This window comes from Pogona vitticeps, chromosome 2, assembly GCF_051106095.1.
Source record: "Pogona vitticeps strain Pit_001003342236 chromosome 2, PviZW2.1, whole genome shotgun sequence".
NCBI classification, from domain to species: domain Eukaryota; kingdom Metazoa; phylum Chordata; class Lepidosauria; order Squamata; family Agamidae; genus Pogona; species Pogona vitticeps.
This window is the reverse complement of record NC_135784.1, coordinates 60,297,887-60,320,512: the sequence shown is the minus strand read 5'-3', so window position 1 is coordinate 60,320,512 and position 22,626 is coordinate 60,297,887. Positions and strand designations below refer to the sequence as shown.

At 41.0% G+C, this 22,626-nt stretch overlaps 1 long non-coding RNA gene across 3 annotated transcripts in view; it reads left to right on the top strand.

Moving 5' to 3' along the window:
• Positions 1-504: 504 nt before the first annotated feature.
• The window catches only part of LOC140704353 (uncharacterized), a 44,308-nt gene continuing 22,186 nt past the window's right edge, over positions 505-22,626 (top strand). The window contains exons 1-2 of one of the 3 annotated variants that reach the window (XR_012083508.2): positions 505-2,215; positions 4,229-4,308. This is a non-coding gene — a long non-coding RNA (uncharacterized LOC140704353). Of the gene's footprint in view, positions 2,216-4,198; positions 4,309-22,626 lie in introns of all 3 variants that reach the window. The other 2 variants (XR_012083506.2, XR_012083509.2) reach the window with 2 other exon arrangements.

Here is a 22,626-nt window from a genome sequence, read left to right as displayed (position 1 = left end):
TTTCAGCTCATATTCAATCATCCAATTCCCTGTGAGATATGGACTGGCTGTAGCAAAACCAACCCTTCCCCCAGCCTGCAGGGACAGAAAACTGATTAAGACAGTCTGATCCTCTGGTGACTTATGGAGCCATGGAAGATATTGGCATCACTTCAGCAACAAGTCAAGATGTACTTATTTATTAGAATCTTTAGGGGCTGAGGATCATGGACAGCATACGTAGTCTTTAGTGCACTGCTTTTAATGTTTTTAATGTCTGGATGATTAAATTGTGGGTATTTTGGTTTTCAATTGTTTCAAATATCTTATGTTTTAAAATTCAACGGATTTCAACGGAGCCCCCAGGCATGGGACACATGAACAGTTCTGACTCTGGAGTTTTCAAGGTATGTGAGATGTTCAAGGAGACAATTACTGTTGCCAACTGACAGTGAATTTCTTTGGTTGAGTGGGGATTTGAGCCCAGGTCTACCGTGTCCCAATCCTTCACTCATCTACTACACCATAGAAATTTTCCTACTGGAAAAAGGAAACATCATTGTACAAAAGGTATCTATCATCCAGGGCAGAAAAATACTTACTCATGTTAAAAAGAGGACAAAAAGGAACTTAATTAATCAAAAGCTCATCTCTTTGAGGAAATAAATTCTTCATTTAGATCCTAAGAAGCTTTGTAAGCACATAACAGACTGCTTTGGCATTACACTAGTAGCAGCTTTACAGCAAATAACACTAACAGTATGTGCTTAATTTATTGAGTCTTTTTTTTATGGAGAATGGGAAAAATGAAGCCAATGTACAAATTGGGTTCCTTTCTTAACAGTAACCTTAGCTTGGCAGAAGCAGATGTACTTCATGCCAGGAGCCTGTTTTATAGGAAAGTGTTTGACAAATTGCCACAGGCCCCAGGTTAACATTTCTGTTTGTCTTAGCAGATATTAATTGTTCAGCCTCTTCTGGATTGTCTCCCCCATAATTCTCTGCTTTTAAATACCCAGCATCTTTCTTGAAAGAACCTCAAAGGGTATTCTTTTCCTAAGGGCAAATTGTGAGCATGTAGCTAATTTAAGTCTCTCCTGGGTGAAAGTGCTCCCTGCCTCTTCCTCTGTAAATCAGAATGAGGGAACCTATACCATCACTGGAAGCAGCAACAGCAGCATTTCCCAGAAAGCTTTGGGAAACCTGACACAATTGCCGATCAATACCCTCTCAAGATAACTGATGGCCCATTGAAGGAAGATAATTGATGGCTCATTGAAGGAAGGATTGGGGAAGATGAGGAAGGGAGGAAAAGTGGAAGGGATCATCAATATATAATCTTGGTTATGAAACAGAAGTCTGGGAAGAGGTGCTCTGCCCATTTAGGACAAATAGCAAGGCATAAGAAGAAAAATAGGAAATGAAAGAAAGAAGAACATTTTCCGACAGATGTGTCACTGGGAAGATAAGAGGGGTCAAAAGGAAGCTGGCAAAGGTATTGATCTAGAAACTACAGAGGCTTATAACAAAGGACTGTAAGCAAAGATCAAACACTAGCTGTTCTAAACCTCTGGGTTTTCTTCTATACCTAGACAGCTGTTGCAATATAGCAATAGTTCAAATATGATGATATTCCAGAGATGATTTTTAATGGTGCTTAAACCACACAGAGAAAACAAGGGAAAAGCTGCATACAAATAGACAAAGAAAAATGCCCCAAATAAAGAGCTAGAATCATCTTTTAAATGGGAAGGCAGGAAAAGAAGTGGAAAAAGATTCAAGAGCTTCTGCTCACAAAAATCTAAGCTGCCCCCCTCTCTTTTATCCTTTTGATGACTGTTAAAGACCTGCCACTTTAGGGAGGCTTTTAACAATAAAGATTGAATCCCTTCTGGATACTGGGCTTATGCTCTTTTCCAGTGCGTTCTTAAAGTTCTAAGTGCTTAGATAAATGTTATTATATGTTGTTATTGTTCTTCTTGTTGGTTTTTTAAAAAAAAACCTTTGCAATATACCGTGTTTTAGTCCAATTTATTTTAATCCTTGTAAGCCAGTTTGGGTTCCCTCAGCAGGTGGAAGGCAGCAAAGAAAGAAAGAAAGAAAGAAAGAAAGAAAGAAAGAAAGAAAGAAAGAAAGAAAGAAAGAAAGAAAGAAAGAAAGAAAGAAAGAAAGAAAGAAAGAAAGAAAGAAAGAAAGAAAGAAAGAAAGAAAGAAAGAAAGAAAACCAGATATCCAGGTAGGTGTCCATGTGCAGTTGCTGTCTTATTTATTTATTTATTTATTTATTTGTTTGTTTGTTTGTTTGTTTGTTTGTTTGTTTGTTTGTTTGTTTGTTTGTTAGATTTCTACCCCACCCCACTTGACAGCGTCTACTCGGGGCGGCTTACAAATATCATAAAATATCATAAAAAACATAATGAACATTAAACAATTGAATCAATAATATAGTGTATTCAAGATGGGGAATGATAGACCACATGTTCAAAGTTAGATTTATAGGGTCCTTCCTGTGTCACCGTATCAACTGCTTAGCTACCACAAGGGAAGGAAGAATAAAGTTCCATTGAACATTGGTTGATATCCATGAGACAGGTTGATATTTTAACCAAAGATATATCTCAACAAAATTCAAAGATTGCTCCAATACAAAATTTAATAGAATGGGGGAAATCCATTATCTCCTTGACCAATCAACTGATCCAAAGCAAAAATTTCCCTGTCCTTCTATAGCTTCCATAGAAATGGTTTCTTCCCCATTTTCAATTCTGGATTGTCCTGCAAGATTAATTTAGCTTGAGAAAATGACTCAAACTGTAATTGTTGTGACATTATGCACTAGAAAGCTCTAACTGCAAAAACTGTGGAAAGCATTTTTGATATGTTTGGATCTAAAACAGTGTCTTCTTAGAAACGGGTAACAAAAAAACTTTATGTATCTATGATTTGCATAGGGTCTCCTGCCATCTACCCAAACCGACAGATCAATAATGTCAGAAATCATTGAACTGAATCAGAATGTGAAGTCAGACCAGGAGGTAGTTTGCGTCAGCACAAAGCCGTGTTCTAAGGCCCTGTAATTCTGGGTTCACTCATTTGTAATGCAGAATCCAGAGAATGATGCTGCCAGATTGTAGCATTCCAATGTTCTTTGTGTCATCCTCCTGAGGTCCTTTATGTCTTATCTGCAGTGACAATAAAACTGTAACATCAGCTTGGCTGGTGTGGATAAACTAAGCACTAAATGGAGGCTTTTAATGAGCCCCTGTGCCTTTAATCAAATTCCTGAACATGGCTTATTCCTGAATAAGCATTATAAGAGGAGTCTCACCATGGGAAATGATATTGTTAGCTAATATTATACTAAATGAAATGATAGTGTGGAAAAAAATGTTTTAATTCTGCTTCTAGCTAGGGGTGGAAAATAATGTTGTTGCTTTCAGCAGTCTCAATGAAACTGCACTTCCCAAAATTTGTGAGAAGAAGCACACACAAGAATTAACACATACCTGAGGTTTGCAGAGGATTTCAGAGGAATAATGTCTGCTGTGAGCATAAGAATGGGGTCTTTGCAGGAAAGTAGACATGTCAAGAGACTGGCACAGACCAGAACAAGGATCAAGAGTGTCACTAAACGGGCATAAGAGGAATGTGTCCCATTCTCTGTGTCCCTTATTTGGGCACAGAGCAAGTTGGGAGGGGAACTCTGCACATCCTGCGTCTGAATAAATAAGCTTAGTTTTGTGTTATAAGCATTGTCTTGCACCTTTCTTCGATCTACAGATTAGGCATACAGTATGTCTGTGCACAGTCACAAATAAAATAAAAATGCAATAGCTCTAAGCACAAAATTATAATATTGCAAAATCATAGAAAAACAGAAAGAAAGAAAAAGGACGAAGCAAAAAAAGAAAGCATGAGAGTATATTTGCGAAGGCTTTCACGGCCGGGTTCTAATGGTTGTTCTGGATTTTTCGGGCTCTTTGGCCGTGTTCTGAACCTTTAGAACACGGCCAAAGAGCCTGAAAAACCCAGAACAACCAAAAGCATGAGAGTGTCTACACAGGCTACTATGAATGATATACACACACACAGAGAGAGAGAGAGAGAGAGAGAAAGAGAAAGAGAGAGAGAGAGAGAGAGAGAGAGAGCGAGAGAGAGAGTTGCTGTCTATATGCCACAAGTTAATGTTGTTAATTTTGTAAGGTCTTTTATCCACTAGATTACTAGTTGTGGGCATCTATCTTTCCAGTTTTGGAAAGTCAGACTTTTTCCAGTTGTAAGGACATGGAGTCTATCTACAGTGGCTAATGGTTAATCTCCAAGAAGCAGGTATGTAATTTAAAAGTACGTAAGCTTCAACGAAGATCAAAGATTGGTCCAGTAAAAAATTAATGCAAGTAATAACTCCTATTCAAAATAAGCTTATAACTGGACATGACGATAGCACATGTCTAAGAGATGCACCAAGAGAATCACAGAGCCAACATTTAGATGATTTGCTTAGACAAGTGGTCTGGGAACAGGGGTAAATTACCCCAAATGGGGTAAAAATGAAAACCCTGGGGGTAATGAGCAAAGCCTACCTTGTAGGATTTTGAGCATAACCTTGCTAGCGTGTGAAATGAGTGCAATTGTACAGTAGTTGGACCATTCTTTGGCACTGCCCTTCTTTGGGACTGGGATGTAGACTGATCTTTTCCAGTCCTCTGGCCACTGCTGAATTTTCCATTGATGATGATAAAAAAATTAGTGCACTGGTCTTTGATGTTGGGCTGTGGCACCAGGGTGGGTGACATGATCTTTAGCCTGGTTTGTTCCTTTTTGCAAACCACACACAGAATGATTAAGGTGGTAGGAAAAGCCCCCCCCCGCCCATTGCTAGCACCACTCTGGCAGCCATTGATGATAATTAAATCCTCTGCAAGCTAGCAAAAATGTAATGCAACTTGCTAGGCACATTGGACACCTTACTACTCCCTATACCACCCCATGGCTGGTGTGCAATGTGTTCCAGCAAAAACAGTGCACATCTTTAGTAAATTTGGTGCATCCTGCTAGTTCGGTACATAGCCTGGCAGCCACTGATACTTATGATATATCCTGCTAGTTCAGTACACAGCTTTTGTAGATTCAATAATATTTTGAATTCAAATAATGTATGATTTCCTTACTTTCAAATCAAGGGGGTAATGTTGGCGTATATAAATTTTTTTTGGGGGGGGGGTAAAAGGTAAAAAAGTTTCAGGCTTAGACCTGAAAAGGCATTCCAGTGTCCAGTATATTCTAAACATGATCTTTTGTTGGATGAGTCGTAGAGCTTAAGATCTGTAAATATCTCAGGTAGACTGGTAAGGGCTGCCTTCTATTGATTAGGTAAAATAACACAATTCATTTCCCTGTTCCATTCATTTCTGAGTCACAAATATGCAGAAGGAATATTTCAGTGATTTGATGAGCCTGTGCCTCACAGGCAAGCTTTCAAAGGGAATATTCAAGCACATAATCCTCCCCTTGCTCAGCAACTTTGGCAGGAGGGCGGGGTTGAAGCCCAAGTATCAACTGTGAAAGATGCAGATGTGATAATAATCAAAGGCGCTGAGCCTGCTTTTGGCACAGTCACCAGATTGAGGAGGGCTGGACCGTGTCTTCTCTCCCCTCCCAACGCTTGAGCATTCCCCTTTTCTTTTGCACAGCAGAATGGCCAGCTGTTCAAATTAGAGCTCTCCAAGGTAGGATGAATGATTACCTCTTATTCTGCCATTTGCCATAGATTCATTGCTATGGGCAAGTAAATCAGACCCCAGCTGTGAACTGCTAAAACCACATCTGCATGACTTTCTCTCCAGGGAGTCTGTAAATTAGAATGCTGTCTTGTGCCTACATAGAAGGGTGCTTCAGGAATACGTTTAGCAATCGGCAAAATGGGGCGCTTTCCAACTTTCCTCTACTGTGACATTGACTGAGTGAATTTGCAATGATGGAGGGTCAGGAAACAAAAAAAAATATCAGCTCTCGATAGGTATCGGGCAGATAATGAAGTCTGCTAGCTGCAAGCAACCATGTATCATCATCAGCCATCTTACAATCTTAGGTAATTATCTAAGTGAAACTATCCAGTTAGCCAGCTGAGTCTTTATTAAGCAAATGTACCTTAAGGTTGTTTCTCCATGCCTCCAATAAGCCCATCTTAATTCCCTCTGGCTATGACCAGGTGCTCCGTCTCATTCATTCTGCAGGTTGGGATTGACTTCTTGTCACTTTCTGTACCATCTAAGGACTGGCCGATATGACCTTAGTCCTATGTTTCAAGAAGCCTGCCTTAAGCTTCCTGCTTTTCTTTAGACATATACATGGTTGGCATAAAAGGTGTGGCTGATTAAGAAAGATGAAAACAACCCATCAGGGATATCGTATTCTTAAACAAAGCAGAAGTTGTTGTTGTTTAGTCGTTTAGTCGTGCCCGACTCTTCGTGACCCCATGGACCAGAGCACGCCAGGACCTCCAATCTTCCACTGCCTCCCGGAGTTGTGTCAAATTCATGTTGGTTGCTTCAATGACACTGTCCAAACATCTCATCCTCTGTCGTCCCCTTCTCCTCTTGCCTTCACACTTTCCCAACATCAAGGTCTTTTCCAAGGAGTCTTCTCTTCTCGTGAGATGGCCAAAGTATTGGAGCCTCAGCTTTAGGATCTGTCCCTCCAGTGAGAACTCAGGGTTGATTTTCCTTAGAATTGATAGGTTTGTTCTCCTTGCACTCCTCCAACACCACAATTCAAAAGCATCAATTCTTCGATGGTCAGTTTTCTTTATGGTCCATCAATACAGGGAAAACCATAGCTTTGACTATTCAAAGCTATGTAGTATGTATTCAAAGCAGAAGTAGTCTTGGGCAATTCACAGTTCTGTGCAAAAATCGATCATTTTGCACAAAACTGGCTATTTAGAAACAAAAAGGAGAGGTTTTGAACAAACTATCATTCTTGTCCGTGCAAGAAGTCTGGAGATTGCTCACCAACGTCACTGAGGAGAAAAAGAAGGTCGCTGTTGGGCCAGGGATATGCAAGGATTTGCATTCCTATCTGGAATGTGTGTAAAATCTGGATCAGAGTCTTGTGTTAGTTTACTGCTAAAATGCCCACATATGGCATCTATTTCTTTCCAAATGTGTTCTTTGCAGGCAATAGTGCCTTGGGGTGAATGAGTGAGAAGCATTCAGAAGTAAAGATTGTCACCAGAAACCTAGCATTTCCATTTAGGGCCACATTATATCTGCTTTCCCATGCTCTCTGTTCCATTTAAATCACTCTTTTATCATGTTAGGGAAGGTCCTAAGGTCAGTGTTTGCACGTGTTATTAACAAAGGTCACAGCTTCAATTCCTAGCACCTCCAATTCAATGGCTCAGGGTGCTGACGATTTGAAATACTAAGCTAGATGGAGAATGTGCTTGAGTTCATGTAAAACTGATATATATGTCTCAATTCCTCCCACTCACACTCTCGGCCATGCTCAGCACTTGGATGTTGTTGTTGTCATTGTTATGTGCCATCACCATCTCCATCTTATGGCAATCCTATGACTGAGTAATCTCCAAAATGTCCTGCCCTCAGCAGCCCTGCTCAGGTTTTGAAAACTCAAGCCTGTGGCTTCCTTTAGGAAGTCAATTCAGTTCATATTTGGACTTTCTCATTTCCTGCTGCCTTCAACATTTCTCAGCATCGTGGTCTTTTCCAAAGAATCTTGCCTTCTCATGATATGTCCCAAGTAGGACAGCCTCAGTTTCAAAACTTGTATTTCCTGAGATAATTCATGTTTAAATTGCTGTAGGACCCACTTGTTCATCTGTCTACATATTGCCCCCTCCCCAGCAAGTTGGGTACTCAATTTTCTAACCTCAGAGGGATGGAAAGCAGAGTGAACCTTGAGCCAGCTACCTGGGATTGAACCCTGGGTCGTGAACAGAGTTTTGGCTACCAGGATGCTCTGATGGACCTAATCATTATTTTTAAAAAAGTTAGAATGGCAAAACAAGAGGCCAGGATTTGGCCAACTCATTGATTTTCAGCTAGATACAAGGAATGGGATATTGTGTCATAAGGAAATCTGAAGCATGCCTTGGCCTTTTATTGGGTAAGTCCAGAGGTGGGATTGACCCGGTTCGCACCGGTTCCATAGAGGTGGTTGTTATTTTTTATTTTAGTTCGGAGATCCGGTTGCTGGCCTGAGATGAATGAAGGCGGAGGAGCCAAGTGACCAGCGACGAGCGGGGGAGGGAGGGGGGCTATGTGTTTTTTTTCAAGTTAAAGATAACTAAGGCTGTTGCTCTGACAATTTGAGGAGACAAATGGCAGGCAGATTGCTTACTCAAAAACAGGAAGACAGCTATCAATTTGTTAACACTAGTAAGATTTACCATCAGGCCAGGGTTGAAGAAAGCAGATCAACATATCAAAGGGGAATCGAAACTATCCAGACATTCAGGCTGGGGGCTGGAGGGACTGCGAGGAGGAGGAGGAGGAGGAGGAGGAGGAGGAGGAGGAGGAGGAGGGACTAAAGCATACTAATCAAGGATTTGTGACCAGCATCTTCAAGAGGACTGTGTTGAGATAGGTTTAAGTTTCAAGCTTTCATTTTTGAGATTATTCAAGTAAGTATAATACATAAAAGGCAAACTATGTTTGAGCATAAAGCTGGCTTTTTATTAACTATTTCCCTGCCTTAGCTGTTTGCCATGCAGTCTTGACTCTGGCAGGCAAAGACTTTTGTGGTAGGCTTTTTTAACATGTAAACTGCTGTGGAGAAATGGAGGGAGGGAAATGAAATGGGATTGCTTTTTTAAATTTTTATCATGTAAAATATATTTTCAAAATTATTTCAACAGGATTCCCTTTAGAACCTTTTAGCATTTATGTATTATTGCATCTTTATGCTGCCTTATAGTGGGATGTAAAAAAAATATTTATCATTGTGTCAGGGTTTGTGAGCCACTGGAGACACTCTGCAGGGAGAAAGATGGGTTAAAAATAAAAACAAACAAACAAACAACCCGAGGCTCCAGGGTTTTAGAAAAATTGATACTTCTATTTTTTGAAATAAATAAATACCTGAACTTTGGAGAAAAAAGGTCAGAAGCCTGTTGGTGATTAATTAGTTATTTAGATTTTCAGGGAGGGAACATGCCACTTTTTCCATTGGTATGCAGAAATCTAGTATTTAGGATCTATGGAAAAACTAATGGGGAACCAGGCTCTATCAGGTATTATATTTTATTATGATGATAAAAAATTTAAAAGTGGTTAAGGGCATCTATTTGCAAAGGCTTTCACGGCTGGGATCTGATGGTTGTTGTGGGTTTTTCAGGAAGAACAATTTTCAGAACACGGCCAAAGAGCCCGGAAAAAACCCAACAAACAATTAAGGGAATAACCTTTCAACTTTCTGGAACTGGCAGTTAGATGCATAAAAAACCTGTTGTTGCTGTTATTGTTATGTGTCGTCAAATGAGCAATCTCCAACATGGCTTGGCCTCAACAGCCCTGCCCATCTATTGCAAATTCAAGCTTGTGGTTTCCTTAGGGAGTAGGTCCATCTTGCATTTAGCCTTCCTCTTTCCCTGCTGCCTTCCACATTACCAAGTATTATGGTCTTTTTCAATCTATGCCTGCCTTCTCATGATGTGCCCAAAGTAGGACAGCCTCAGTTATTATCATTATTTTTTTTTGCCTCTGGAGATAATTTAGGCTTAATTGGATCTAGAACCCAATTACTCATATTTTTTTGGCAGTCCAGGGTATCTGCCATACGATCCGATCAGGCCAAGGGTGTCTGCAAAGATGATTGAATTTTTGTTAATTGGGACAGTCCTCTTTGAAGAGCCACATGTCAGCATGTTGTTTTAAGCTTCTGTTTTTGCAACGTTGCCCCTTTGCACTGTCCTCAACAGCCCTGCACAGCTGGTGCAAATTCAACCTTGTGGGTTCTTGGATGGTGTCAATCCATCTCACATTTGGTTTTCCTCTTTTCCTGTTGCCTCCAACTTTTCTACAGAACCTGGAATGGGGAGGGATTAAATGTTGGTGAATTGGGGAGTGGACGGGAGATGCTTGCGTGGCAGCCTAGTATTGAGTCAACATGTTTTTACAATTATTTTGTAAGAAAAAGTGACTCATTCGAAAACAAGAGGAAAAGAGCAGAACCCACAAGCTGCAAAAAAGCATACATTTCATAAATAAATAACTGGCCAATGGGTTTCTCTGGCCACTGTTTTGAGGGAGATCGTAACCCTGTCTTTGTGGTTGGTGGAGGATTCTGGGAGTTGTAGTCCCCCCATTAAGGGCATTTATTTGCAAAGCTTTCACGGCCGAGATCTAATGGTTGTTGTGGTTTTTTTGGGCTCGTTGGCCGTGTTCTGAAGGTTGTTCTTCCTAACGTCTCACCACAGAGACTGTTAGGAAGAACAACCTTCAGAACATGGCCAAAGAGCCTGAAAAACTCACAACAACCAATTAAGGGAATAACCTTTCAACTTTTTGGAACTGGCAGTTAAATACATACAAAACCTGTGGTTGCTATTATTGTTATGTGTCGTCAAATCCCCCCCCCTTAGGGTGCCCCTAGGAATGAGCAGTCTCCAACATGGCCTGGCCTCAACAGCCCTGCCCATCAAGCTTGTGGTTTCCTTAGGGAGTATGTCTATCTTGCATCTGGCCTTCCTCTTTCCCTGCTGCCTTCTACCTTTCCCAGTATTATGGTCTTTTTCAGTCTATGCCTGCCTTCTCATGATGTGCCCGAAGTAGGACTTTTCCACAGAACCTGGAATGGGGAGGGATTAAATGATTGTGGCATTGTTCAGAGACCAGTTCACATCCCAGGGTGGCAGCCCTCTCTTGCTTGTGCTACAAAAAAGCTTCATTATTACTATTACTGTTGCTCTGTGGTAAGAACTTTTTTTTTGGAAGGGGTCAGAGAATTTGAGAGTTATTCTCAAGTTCATCTTCGCTTTACATGTGTGTTACGTGCCGTTCAAGATGACCCTAATGGGCCTTTCAAGGCAAGTGAGGTTCTGCTTCTTCTTCCTTCCCTTCTTCCCACACAACTACCTTCCTTGTTTCCCCAGAGCAGGGAATAGAGATTAAACCTGCACTGCATGGGGTTACACAGCACTCTCCCTGAAAACTAAGGCTTGTATTTTAGGACTCTTCCCTGAGGACTTGTGTGGGGCTGAAGGAGAAAAGGGGCAGCAGAGGAGGACAGAGGAGATGAAAATGGAAGGTGGAAATTTGGGGAAGACAGTGGAGGGGGGGAGTCTTATGTTTTTGGTGAAACTGTGGCATGAAGGAAAAGTGGAAAATGAGAAGAGGAAGCAGCCGCCAGGGCTCTGAGGGAAGCCATCATCACCACCAGCGCCACCAGCAACACCAACACCCCCAAAGCGACTGGTGAGGAGAAGCGGTGGGTGTGGGGTGAAGGGGAAAGATGGAGGAGGAGGAGACCTCAGAGGAGTCAGCAACTGAAGGACCGATTGAGGTGGTGGGGTTGAGGTGGAGTGGCGACAGACTGAAAAGGGACCATACCTTCCAAGCCAGAAGGAAGCGGGGGGGGGAAGAGAGAATAACTCCACAACAGGTGTGCAAAGGCGGCCTCCAGGTAACAACAAACAGGGCTATCAGTCATTTCAGGAGCAGGAAAGGGGAGGGAAGCAATTTTTACTGGTGAGCTATAGGGCAAAATAGGAGGTAAAGGGAAGGAGAGATGTGTCAGTTCTCTGTCAAGCTTGGTCATAAGCACCCACTGTGAGGTGTGTGTTTGTGTGTGAGTTTTTGGCACATGCCCATGGTGAGGGTAACAGCAGCAGTATGCCCAAACAGATGCACTTATCCAGATGTCTTAATTATGTGAGAAGTAGTTGTGATAACAGGCAGTAGGGAGACCACTGTGGAAGAAATCCTCATCAGATCCCACTGTCCTGGGCATTTACTTACTTATTTACATATTTACATATTTACTTATTTATTTATTTATTTACTTATTTATTTATTTATTTATTTATTTATTTATTTATTTATTTATTTATTTATTTATTTATTTATTTATTTATTTATTTATTTATTTATCATTAGGACATAGAACCTGTTGTTAATTTATTTGAATCCCACCACTGGGTAAGTCCACCATGGTGTGCCTATCACAACAAGGAAACACAGCACTAATGCCTCCCCTGAAATGTCTTGATCTTGACAATCGACAGCAGTCTAGTCTCAGAACTCCTTTACAAAATACTGGCCTGTGTTCTTGCCACTTCTGTGTTTTTCACAGGACTGGCCTGCTACTGGCACTGATTAACTGTATGCAACAACTACTACTTTCATTTCTGCTACTGTTGCCCACCCAATCCTGGAATAAAGATGCGAGACAAAATTATTGGATCAAATGTGGGCCACACTTTATTGAATAGAAGCTGTCTTTGTCCTCAATAGGCCAAATATAAGGGGCCTGCTGTAGTGCGGAAAAAGGTGGCAGGTAGGGGTAACCAATACCCCTTGATCATAAATGGGGCAAGTCCCTGACCCCAGGTTCCAGCAGTCTACCAGACAGCAGGAACCCGGCTGGCCGCTAATTAAACATGCCCAGACCTCAGTACATCTTTTCTTGATGACTGTTGGTCTGGAAGTGGCCCAGCTCATCCTTCCCGCACTGGCCCTGTAATCGCACGATCTGCAGAGCCGGGAGGTCGGATGCACTGTTGGCTTACCTGAAATTACAAATGGGACACACTGAAAATACCTGTTTTTCCGCAATAGCAATTGCATGCATTTCTACAGAAAAATACCCTATAAAAATAAAGACAACAGTGTACTGGGGGGAGAGGATTACTGAGGAAAGAGGTGCTTTCTCCTCCTGTATCGTTGACACTAATGTGAACATTGTTTTAAAATCTGCCACCTGCCAATCTCAATGAATGGACTTTAATTCTTGCACTCAGCTGGCCACCAATTGGTTTACCTTTCCTTGCATCCTGGAAAAACACTGTCAGTTCACCTGAATCTGGCAGGCTATAGTTTGTGCAGATCACAATCCCAAACCGTGACTTTATCTTGTATGGGATCTTGGTTCCCATAAACCTATGAAACCATGATTTGCTGGGTTTGGATGAAAAATCATGTTACGGTTTGCTGGAAACCAGAGATAATTTTTTTCTTTCATCACATGCAGATAAAGGAGGAAGACAGATAGATATCCCATAGTTTGGTTTTATGTCTGAAAACAGCAGCTGACTCTCTGTTCTCACAGCACCACTGAGAGTTGTGGATAAGTTATTGCTGCTCAACTACATTCAGCTATCACATTTGATCTCTGAATATTGAAGTTTTAGAAGAGCTGGTTCAGTATTGGACTGTATGTGAACATATGAACTGAAAAAAAAAACACCATTCATTCATAGTCTTTGGATGCAATGAACTGTTGTCCCCATCCACTCCAATATGAGCGTCAGTTCTAGGTTTGTGTTCACTCAGCATCAAGCTCTTAGGGATATATATGAAATCCAGCCAGTTTGGCTTATGATGTGTTGTGGCTTCCAGGCCAACGCAGTTCATAGAAGCCTCATTTGAACTGTGCCAAATCTCTGACCCTTTTGAAGCTGGCCTACTGCTCATTTTTACAGCTCACTGCTCCAATTGAAAGGAGCAAATGACAGCCCAACGTATAAAAAGAACAAGAAAAGTGGGAAAGACACCCCAGGGATCTATGTGCATTAAATCTCTTCTAGTCTCTTTCAGTTTTTCTTTCTCTCTGTTTTATATAATGTATAATACATAAATATGTCATATCAGAATCAACTTTGAGATGCTGTCTTTATTCCAGTTGCACATCACAAGGTCATATATCATATTGCCTTTCACTGAGTTTTTAATCACAGGATGTTATGTTTAGTAACAGTGCAATACAATCGAATTTCACTCATAATGGATTGTTAGGTAGAATCAACCCAATTTCTGTCTGTTCCTCCTAGAATCTGTCCTAGCCAACATGTCCAGTGAGCATCTTGGTAGGGAATTTTGGGAATTGTAGTTTAAAGAAACTTTTGCAAGCTCTGACTTAGAAAATCCCATTGTGATGAGGGATGACAGCAGTATTTCCCCCATTTGGGGTTGTTTGGTGAAACACATCTGTTGCTGCAGCTGTTCTTAAAGCCTTTGGCAACTTCTAGTCCTTGGCTGGCTTAGCCAAACTGATTTGCATGCCAGATCCATTCCAGTTGAAAGACCAAGGCATGAGACTGAACTCATTAGCAATACTTGCTAACAATCTTTGTCTCCAGCCACCCTGTACTTCCAAACCAATATTGCTGCACCAATTTACTTCTTTGGCTTCTTTGTGGTGGCAACAGGCTTCCAATTTCATTAGCTTTGTTCTAATCCCCCTGTAAGGTCCTTTCAATAGAGCATGAGGTGGCTTCTCTCCACCCAGTCTTATCTTCCTGAAGGCTGACCGACTGTCAACTTGGTCAGTAGTTCTGTTTGTATGCCTTGGTGCCAACCAATGTCAATTGTGATACATAGCTGGAAAGCACTCAGAGAAGTGACCGACACATCTACCCTGGGGGAAGAGAGAGACATGGCAGCAACACAAGTCACTGCAGCTCCTGGAAACACTTATTGGTAGTATTTGCAGCACTGCAGAACTACTCTAATGGGACCTGCTGTGTTTCCTCACACTTGACTAAGTCTGTACTGATGAAAATAACGACAACACCCTAACAATACATAGGAAGGAAGGGAAGCTTCATGAAAAGAAGCATGAAAATGACGAACCCTTTAAAAATGTATCTATTTATAATGTATTCAAAATTCTGTTTGTTGCCTTTCCCTCCTGAACAGAACACATGGGAGCTAACAGCTCGTTATGATAAAAATTTAATCAACCATAAGGTAAAAGCATGAATCATCAGGAAACAGAGACAGACATAGGCCATCTGGTTAATGCATTCCCATCAGCTTATCTGTCACACCATGTAGGCAATGTTAAAAATAAACATACAGGAAAAATACAACAACAAGAAGAAGTATGGGTAAAAAGCACAGATTTTTTTTTTTTGCCACCTAGTAGAAAATAAAAAAGGTGTCAGGCAAGTTTCTTAAGGGAAGGATTTCCACAAATGGGTCACAATTATATGAAGTCCCCTCTGCTAGCCAGGTTTATCCAGAAGTCAGGAGGTCTTTTGAGAATCCATGCTCATCATGAATTCTTTCCTGTTTTAATCTAGAGTGCATTCACCTTAAATAGTGATATGTAAGAAATGTACTCTGAGAATTTTTAAACAAATCTGTCTGATCCACATCTCCCAGACTGAACATAGGATGGATGCAATCTGTGGTCTGGTATCCCTTCATTTTCTGGGACGTAATAGCTAAAATCCTGTTGTAGTTACTCAGATGGTGTAACTTTTAGATGTGACTTGACTTACATTAAGAAATCTCCATAAACTGTTGAAAGTAATTAGAATTGGTATGGAACAGATAACATCTACAGAGATTTCTTAACATACAACTATTCACTTCCAAGAGTTACAGATTTGCATAACTGCACAATAGGATTTGAGCCCATGTGACTAGGAAAGAAAAAAATTCAACAATATGCACACATTCAAAACATATATGAAGAACACAGCATACATTTCTTTACTTTAGTCAATAGGGGCATGAATCCATTTGGAAAATGTGCCCCAAAGTGGGAGGAAGGGTATTTAAAAAAAGGAAATATAATGGAATGGATTTTAGAAAAGGAGAAAGAAACAGTCTTGAGAAATATGCCTATCCCTAACCAATTGGCACCATGTGGTACCATATTTAATTGATTAAATGTCTTAATTTTGTAGTAACTTCAGAGATTCAGAGCTTTGTACGTGGGCTTCAGACTGATACTTCTCAGTCATCCCATATAATTTCATTTCTTTTCTAAATTACTTTTCAACTGATTGGAACTGTACAATGTACAATAAAAATATTAATAGACAATCATTCAACCATTTCAAAGTAGCAATGTTGTTATATATATATTTTTTAAAAAGCAGCATAAATGCTGAAGTCACATAAATGCTTTGTTATGTTTGGGTGCAAAAAAAAGTTTAAAATGTGCATGAAGACACAGTGGATGAATGAAGGAGGAGAACTTTGTTTAATCCACTGCTTTTAAAAAAGTGAACTGAACTAATTTGCCCATCCAATGAATTGCTTTCAGTACCTCAGCAGTAAAATCTCTAGCGCCTCTTCGTTTTCTCTTCATTTCATAGAGCTACCCTATGGAGAGAAAGGTGGTATACAAGTAAGTAAGTAAGTAAGTAAGTAAGTAAGTAAGTAAGTAAGTAAGTAAGTAAGTAAGTAAGTAAGTAAGTAAGTAAGTAAGTAAGTAAGTTAATTTCACTTTAGTTGCCACAATTTTGGCCACATATTTCATTACCATTGGAATGTATACAAAATGTTTCCAGCCAGTGGAAAGTTCCTTCCTTCCTTCCTTCCTTCCTTCCTTCCTTCCTTCCTTCCTTCCTTCCTTCCTTCCTTCCTTCCTTCCTTCCTTCCTTCCTTCCTTCCTTCCTTCCTTCCTTCCTTCCTTCCTTCCTTCCTTCCTTCCTTCCTTCCAGCACAAATTTGTTACGATCTTGATAGATTATGCCTCTGTAGCTTAAAACAGCTGTATTTGTCTCATCTATGTATGATGATTTATATTTTCCAGTTGCTTTAAGAGCATATTTCATTTTACTTCCCAGAACTGCAGGTTCTTCACCAATGTATTTGTCTTTGAAGGAATCTGTGATCCTTGTGTCTCTTCCATATAGGTCTTCAATACACTGTTTCCATCTTCTCTGTACAGTATTTACCCTGATGAGATAATATGTTCCCCTCCTGGTCTTTCAGCATCCGTAACAGTTTAAATTTCCTTCAATTTAAAAAAAATTAAAAAAATTGGTGGGGGAAAGACCTATGAAGACATCTCTTGTTCCTGCCATTTGGTTATTCTGTTCTACTTTTTGCAAGGATTATTAAAACAGTTCCCTTTGTCCCTGCATATGCGAATAATCTTTTTATTGTTGAGGCAGAAGGCCTCTAGAGAGAGACTGCTGCACTTCTGTCTCTCTGCTTCCCCATCCCTTGCTCAGTCTTGCTCACTGCAACACAAAACCCCAAGGTGGGAAAAACAGGGAGATATTAGCCCCAACCCCAGTTTCATCCAACTTGTTCTCTGAAATACAAGCTCTGCCCATCAATTCTGGATCATTTCAAGATTGGATTGTGTTTTCTCATTCATTGTCCTGGCATTTAACACCAGATACTTCCTCCAAGACCACTCTGTCTCTCTGACCTCTCTCCTCAGAAGCCAGTTTCAAAGCAATTGATACCCTTGTCAGTCTCTGCATTTTTGAGGGCTGGCACTTGTGAGAATGTTAGGTGACTTGGAAATCCCATTGCTCTTAGCCCCTGACAAATGATTTCGCCCAACACAGGGTACTGGTGTTAAGCTCTTAAAAGCTGGTAAATCATCTGCTCTATTAAATCCAGACTCATGGAGCCCATTAATTGGTGTCTTACTTACAGTGAACCAACAGCTCTAATTTGACACATATTTTATGGATAGCTCTACCCCCTCAGTTCATCAAAATGATCTGACTTCTCCTCGCCTCGCTGGCCGAGGCCACTTTCCAAATGCCTGTCCATAATCTCATATGAAAAATGAGAGCCTTTGAAAGGTGATGAGTCAGATGAGGATGAGAGAAGCCCACACACGCACATCCATATGGAGGGCAGCAATCTGATGGATTAAAATTACAAAGATAGGGAGAATGATGAGTTTTCTAGTTAGCTCCGTTTATCACTCTGACAACTTTGCTCTAGATGAGTAAATAAACAAACCTCTAGCAAGAGCAACACAAATTAAGCCACAGATGGAAGCAATGGGACAGCAGGTCTTCCTGGGGTATTGGTCCCAAAAGCCAGTGCAGAAATCAATGTGCAACTTTGCCCTTATCTCACCGTCTGAATTGGACTTCAGGAAAGATGGCCCAAATACTGCCCTAGCAGAGTAACAGGTGGAGTGTAACATTCCTCTATGACCCTAAACCAGGGATGGATCCTTTATATGGATCCTTTATTGGATCCTTTATTGGATCAATAACGTATCAAAAAAACCAGGAAAGGTTTTGAGTCCTGAAGCACTCTTATTCACATTGGACACAGTTAGTTAGCACTTAGTGCCCAAACTAAGAATGGGTAAGGATGTCATATCTGGTCATTTTTTTTTATTTTACAAAATTCCAAAACTTGCAAATTTCTTTCCCCATGTGGTAGAAATATCCAGAGCTTATTTGAAGCTGATGCGGAAACTTCAGGTGGTGCAGAATGCGGCGGCCAGACTCCTCACTGGAGTGAGAAAATACCAACATATCTCTCCTACTCTGGCCATGCTGCATTGGCTGCCCATCCGTTTCCGCATTGACTTCAAAGTGTTAATGCTTACATATATGGCCCTAAATGGTTTAGGACCTTGATACTTGACAGAACGCCTGCTTCCACCTAGATCTACTCGGATCACCCACACGAGCCAGGAGGTGAGGCTGAGGAGCCTAACGACAAGGGAGGCCTGGAAAGAAAGGACAGGAAACCAGGCCTTCTCGGCAGTGGCTCCTCGCCTCTGGAACAATCTCCCTCCTGAGATCTGCGCGACCCCCACTTTGGACACTTTTAAAAGTTAATTAAAAACATAGCTATACATTCAGGCCTTCCCTCCAGTTAATATCTGACTTTTCTGTTTATTCTCTCCTTATGTATTTTCTATTCTATTGTATTCTGTTTATTACAATATGATTTATGTAATTGTTTGTGTTTTTTGTATTATTTCACTGTTTTTACTATATTGGAAGCCGCCTAGAGTGGTCTTTTAGACCAGATGGGCGGGGTATAAATCAAATAAATAAATAAATAAAATAAAAAATTATTCAGTTTAAGAGATAACACAACCAGTGGATTCATCCAGGCACTGAATTCTTAATGCTATAATGTACAGTTTTGAATTCCTGTATATTTAACAGTGACAGCAGAGATTTTGGGTTGCCACTTCCCTATTTCAGACAGATGTATCTTTAACATCTCCAGGACAGGCACCAAACATGGTCCTCTACATGCCAGGGATTGGTTTATCTAGTGAACTCAGTAGTGTGAACTGAGGTGAATGTCCTTTGTTTGTTTCTGAAAAATCTGCTGGCATCTGAGAATTTCTTCATAATAGGGACGGATAGAACTTGAGCTTTTCCCATTTTAAAGCTTAAAGCGCTATAGACAGATATGTGCCTGCTTACCTGCAGGGGAAAAGTGAGCCCCAAAATATCAGCATAAACACAGGCCTCACCTCCCAATGTCACAGTGCACGTATTGTTCTGAATCTTATCTATTGAGTGTGAAATACATATATACGGTACATCAGAGGTTGGAAACATTTTTATCTTCTCTGAACTAGAACCACCATAATCTCTCCAGACATGAGGATTCTGGAAGCTGTACCTTCCTGCCCCCTGTCTGGAACGGCAAGCTGAGCAGGGAGATAGCGGAGCTCCTGGCGCCATTGGTGGGAAGAGTGTGGCCTTCGTGGCACCGGAATGTGTGACTGGGTGGGCCAGACCCTCATTGGGCCCAGCTGAGATGGGGATATTCACAGCCATTTAGGAACTATCCCCATCTCTACTCCCGCATCCTTGTCTATCACTCTATGCAATACACGACACTGGGTACAGTTATGTGTACCCCAAAACTGCAAAAGGAAGCCTTTAATCGGTAGCATTCTTCCACAATTGCTGATGTCATTCCCATTGCACAGACGGATCCCACCCAACACGATATTGACAAGGGTGTTGCAAAACAGGTGCTCCGTAGGGTCCCTGTGTCCTTTCTTTAATTGGCAGGAAACAGCTTTTGGGGAAATGGGGTGAATTCAGCCCCTTTCCCCAAATTCAATGTTCACCCCCTCAAAAAAAATATGGAGAAGATTCCTGCAAATGAGCATAACACTGACACTTGGCTTACTATGGCTGAAGAGTGACTTGAACTGGGGTTAAAGGACATGCTGTGCAAAACAAATGCCTTGTCATGGACTGAGACAGGCCTGCTTTTACTGACATGTGCAAAGCAAACCATCTCGCCTGAGCCTTAATCAGAAAGGCATTTGACTGATACTGGTTCGTGCTTTCCAAAATAGCTACTTCCTTTCAGTATTACAAGGCTGATGTTAGGCTACTGGTTTTATGTGAGCCACCTTGAGTACAGAAGGACAAGCAGGTGGCCATTGTAAATATATGCCTATATACATAATAAATACTTGGTCCTCATTAAGGATGGAAAGAACCCTCACTAAATTCCTTGTTCTCATTGATTTAAGTGGCCTGACACAAAGAAAAAACTAGACGTTCCAGACAATGAGTCTTTCTTTTCTCTCCCTCAAGCTCCCTGCCATATGTGTAAAATATCTTTAGTGTCTTTTCCCTTTGAGAAGCAAAGCATGCGCGTGCACACATACACAGCAAGTACAAAAGGACTGGCTGATTGTTAAGAAAACTGCCAGGAGGAGGAGGAGGAGGTAGGAAAAAAAGAAAAGAAAAAACCATCCAGTGCTTCAGATGAAGCAAAGCCGCAGCCAGCTGAATTTGGGGCAGTTTGCCCAATTCACACAACTGTGCCCATTGTATTAATTGTGCAGTTAGTTGGGAAAATGGTCTTTTTAAAAACCCTTCAGTACAAGGACTGTATCAAGAGTTGCAGGACAATCTTCCTGAACCTCACTGGCAAAGAGTGTTGTTCATGCTTCTTCCTTAAATGTGAGGATAAGACAAGCTAGAATTTATATAGTGGGTCCACATGCCAGCACAGAGGGACAGACTGACACTTCCATAGAATCTCAGAATAATGAAGTTGGAAGGGGCTTTTAAGGCCATCAACTCCAACCTCCTGCTTAATGCAGGAATACAGATAAAATGATCCCTGCCAGGTGGTTGCCTAAATTTGTCTTGAATGACTCCAGTGTTGGAGCACTCACCACCTCTTGAGGTAATTAGTTCCACTGTTGTACTGCTCTAACAGTTAGGAAGTTTTTCGTGATATTCAATCAAAATCTGACTTCCTGTAACTTGTTGCATGTCCTGCACTCTGGGATGATTGAGAACAGATCCTGCCCCTCCTCTGTATGACAGCCTTTCAAGTACTTTAAAAGTTCTCTCATATCTCCCTTCAATCTTTTCTCAAGGCTAAACATGCTCAGTTCTTTATAGATATACGAGGATACTTGGGTGTCACTACTTCAGTGATTGCTAGACCAAATGTTGTACGATATCAAGACAGTGAATGAAAAACTCCACTTCATTGTGATGCACAGATCAATATGTTTACTGTGTACAATCAGCAATGTTCTTATTGGCTGCAACATTTTTTCTACTGGGCATCAGTGGGAGGGGGAGACAAGAACTGAGGAAAGGAAGGGGAATCTCTTACACTTCTTACTCTGCCATGAAAATTTATTTTTCCTCCTGTAGCATTTAATCTGATCCCTTGCGTTTCTCCTCCGCATATTCTTGAGAAGAGGTGCTAGCTAAACACTGAATGCCATTTTGTGACAATTTATGAACAAACAAACTTTCCATCAAACCAATACTCAGAAATGTCACTCCAGGCTGTTGCCAAGCAGAGATTAAATGACGGAGTGTCAACCATCCCCTCTTTTTATTTGATGTTTTGAATTTCACTGTTCCTCTCTTTCATTAAAAATGAACTAAGGTGGGGAGGGGAGAGTAGAATAAGATAGAAGGCTTTTACATCTAAAAGTCAAGGTAATTATCTCTTACATCCAGCCCACTCCTCCAAGGCGCCAAATGAAGCTATCATTAAAATCTGTGTCCATCTGGTGACTTTTCAACATCTAATTAGGTGTAGAAGCCAGTTAACATATCTATAGACAGCTCAAATCACTCTTTCCCCTATACGCATGTGAGGCTTCCCTCCCACCCCTACCAGTGTTCTGTCCACAGCCTAGAAGCTGCAGTCTGCTTCTCACTTTCTTCTCTCTGTTTCTAAGGGAATGGATAAGAAGAGAAACCAGGAGAGAAATTTCTCTTTATGGCCAACATGGCAAAGAATCTTTGTGCCAGTGGGAAATGGAGGGCTGGCTGCACGACTGTCCTAACATTTTAAATGGCCGCCTGAGGGGGTGTGAGGCTGTAAACGCTGTGATGTAAAGGCACAGCACAAGAAGGAAAGTTCTAAACCCTTGCAGCAGATATGGTTTCCTTGGGTTAAGAAGACACGTTGACTGAAAGTTCACTTTGGAATACTTAAGTGTGAGAATTGACTTCTTAAGGGTGATTTTAAAAGTTTCGAATAGAGGTGAAGAACTTTTGGTCCAGCGGATAATTTCAATGTCAATCATCCTGATACCTGTTGGGAGGCAAATGCTGCTAAAATATGGCCTTTTAAAAAAGTGTTTGTTTATATTGCTGATTATTTTATTATAGTGCTGTGTCCATAACTGGATACACTACACAAAGCGAGGTATGACCAGTGTCAAACTGAGGGAACTAGTATTTCACAGGATTTGGAAATGACGTATAATTTTGTG